This window comes from Arachis hypogaea, chromosome 13 (assembly GCF_003086295.3).
Source record: "Arachis hypogaea cultivar Tifrunner chromosome 13, arahy.Tifrunner.gnm2.J5K5, whole genome shotgun sequence".
NCBI lineage: Eukaryota > Viridiplantae > Streptophyta > Magnoliopsida > Fabales > Fabaceae > Arachis > Arachis hypogaea.
The window spans coordinates 99,280,201-99,283,546 of NC_092048.1; the positions used below are offsets into that span (position 1 = coordinate 99,280,201).

General features: G+C 34.4%; 1 non-coding gene across 1 annotated transcript; it reads left to right on the forward strand.

Moving 5' to 3' along the window:
- Nucleotides 1-1,154: 1,154 nt before the first annotated feature.
- On the forward strand, nucleotides 1,155-1,262 carry LOC112738849 (small nucleolar RNA R71). The gene has a single exon (XR_003169804.1). It is a non-coding gene; the product is annotated as a small nucleolar RNA R71 (small nucleolar RNA).
- Nucleotides 1,263-3,346: the final 2,084 nt, after the last annotated feature.

Below are 3,346 nucleotides of genomic sequence, written 5' to 3' on the forward strand. Positions count from 1 at the left end.
ATCATGGTGCCTATGGTACAGGGTATTATGAACTTTCCAGGATCCTGTCTCTTCTGAGGCAATGTCAGTTGATCCAGATCACTTAGTTCATTGATGAACAAGGGAGGTTCAACTTCCCAAGCATCAATGCCAAACAATTTGGCATTCAGCTTCATGATTGCACCAAGAAACTTGGCAGTTTGCTCTTTAGTAACATCCTCATTCTCTTCAGAAGAGGAATACTCATCAGAGCTCATGAAGGGCATAAGGAGGTTCAATGAAATCTCTATGGTCTCTAGATGAGCCTCAGAGTCCTTTGGTTCCTCAGAGGGAAGCTCCTTATTGACCACTGGACGTCCCAGGAGGTCTTCCTCCTTGGGATTCACGTCCTCTCCTCTCCTCACAGGTTCGGCCATGGCGCTTATGTCAATGGCCTTGCACTCTCCTTTTGGGTTCTCTTCTGTATTGCTTGGGAGAGTACTAGGAGGGATTTCAGTGATCCTTTTACTCAGCTGGCCCATTTGTGCTTCCAGATTTCTAATGGAAGACCTTGTTTCATTCATGAAACTTACAGTGGCCTTAGATAGATCAGAGACTAGATTTGCTAAATTAGAAGCGTTTTATCCAGAGTTCTCTGTCTGTTGCTGAGTTGATGATGGAAAAGGTTTGCTATTGCTAAACCTGTTTCTTCCACCATTGTTAAAGCCTTGTTGAGGCTTCTGATCCTTCCATGAGAAATTTGGATGATTTCTCCATGTTGAGTTATAGGTGTTTCCATAAGGTTCACCTAAGTAATTTACCTCTGCTATTGCAGGGTTCTCAGGATCATAGGCTTCTTCTTCAGAAGATGCCTCTTGAGTACTGTTGGATGCAGCTTGCATTCCATGCAGACTCTGAGAAATCATATTGACTTGCTGAGTCAATATTTTGTTCTGAGCCAATATGGCATTCAGAGTATCAACTTCAAGAACTCCCTTCTTCATAGGCGTCCCATTACTCACAGGATTCCTTTCAGAAGTGTACATGAACTGGTTACTAGCAACCATGTCAATGAGTTCTTGAGCTTCTGCAGGCGTTTTCTTTAGGTGAATGGATCCACCTGCAGAAGTGTCCAGTGACATCTTTGATAGCTCAGATAAACCATCATAGAATATATCTAGGATGGTCCATTCTGAAAGCATGTCAGAAGGACACTTTTTGGTCAACTGTTTGTATCTTTCCCAAGCTTCATAGAGGGATTCACCTTCTTTCTGTCTGAAGGTTTGAACATCAGCTCTAAGCTTGCTCAGCTTTTAAGGAGGAAAGTTCTTGGCTAAGAAAGCCGTGACCAGCTTATCCCAAGAGTTCAGGCTGTCTTTGGGTTGAGAATCCAACCATAATCTAGCTCTGTCTCTTACAGCAAAAGGGAAAAGCATGAGCCTGTAGACTTTAGGATCTACTCCATTAGTCTTAACAGTATCACATATCTGCAAGAATTCAGTTAAGAACTGAAAAGGATCTTCAGATGGAAGTCCATGAAACTTGCAGTTCTGCTGCATCAGAGAAACTAATTGAGGTTTCAGCTCAAAGTTGTTTGCTCCAATGGCAGGAATGGAGATGCTTCTTCCATGTAAATTGGAATTAGGTGCAGTGAAGTCACCAAGCATTCTCCTTTCATTATTATTATTTTCGCCTGCCATCTCCTCTGCCTGTTCGAAAATTTCTAAAAGGTTATCTCTGGATTGTTGTATTTTAGCTTCTCTTAATTTTCTCTTCAGAGTCCTTTCAGGTTCTGGATCTGCTTCCACAAGAATGTTCTTATCCTTGCTCCTGCTCATATGACAAGGAAGAATGGCCAGAAAAATGATAATAATAATAGAGATCCTTTATACCACAGTATAGGGATCCCTTTGTAAGTAGAAGAAGAGGGGGAGATAAAGGATGTGATGTAAAGGAAGAAACACAACTGTGAGGATTGGAATGTGAGATGAGATGTTAGGACATGAATGAATAAATAGAATGAGATGGGGGAGGAATAATTTTCGAAAATTAGTTTGAAAAAGAGTTAGTGATTTTTGAAAATTGGTTTTTGAAAATTAGTTAGTATTTTTCGAAAATTTTTGAATTAAAAAATAAAAAAATAAAAATAATTAGTTAATTAAAAAGAAATTTTTGAAAAAGAGGGAGATATTTTCGAAAAATGAGAGAGAGAGAGTTAGTTAGGTGGTTTTGAAAAAGTTAAGAAACAAACAAAAAGTTAGTTAGTTAGTTGAAACAAATTTTTGAAAAGATAAGAGGTTAGGAAGTTAGAAAAGATATTTTGAAAAGATATTTTTGAAAAAGATAAGATAAGAAGATATTTTTGAAAAGATATGATTAAAATTAGTTTTGAAAAAGATTTTATTTTTAAAATCTCAATTAATGACTTGATTCATAAGAAATCACAAGATATGATTCTAGAACTTAAAGTTTGAATCTTTCTTAACAAGCAAGTAACAAATTTCAAATTTTTGAATCAAAACATTAATTGATTAGTTATTTTCGAAAATTTTATATAAAAATAAGAAAAAGATTTTTGAAAAATATTTTTGAAATTTTCGAAAATAACTAATAATTTTGAAAAAGATTTGATTTTTGAAAAAGATTTTGAAAAAGATAAGATTTTCAAATTGAAAATTTGATTTGACTCATTGGCAACAACTTGATTTTAAAAATTTTTGAAAAAGTCAATCCAAATTTTCGAATTTGATGAGAGAAAAAGGGAAAGATATTTTTTTGATTTTTTGACTTTTTTATGAAAAACATGAAAAATATGCAATGCATGAGATTTTTAGATCAAAACAATGAATGCATGCAAGAATGCTATGAATGTCAAGATGAACACCAAGAACACTTTGAATGTCATGATGAACATCAAGAACATATTTTTGAAAAATTTTTAATGCAAAGAAAACATGCAAGACACCAAACTTAGAATTCTTTAATGCTTAGACACTAAGAATTCAAGAATGCATATGAAAAACATGAAAAGACACAAAACAAAAAATCATCAAGATCAAACAAGAAGACTTACCAAGAACAACTTGAAGATCATGAAGAACACTATGAATGCATGATATTTTTGAAAAAATGCAAGATGCATATGCAAGTGACACCAAACTTATGATATGACTCAAGACTCAAACAAGAAACATGAAATATTTTTTATTTTTATGATTTTCTAATTTTTTTGGATTTTTATTTTATATTTTTCGAAAAATTCTTTTGAAAAAGAAAAAAAAGGATTCCAAAATTTTTAATATGAATTCCAGGAATCTTATGCTCTAAAGCTCCAATCAAAGGGTCAGGCATGGCTTAATAGCCAGCCAAGCTTTAGTATGTAACTCAG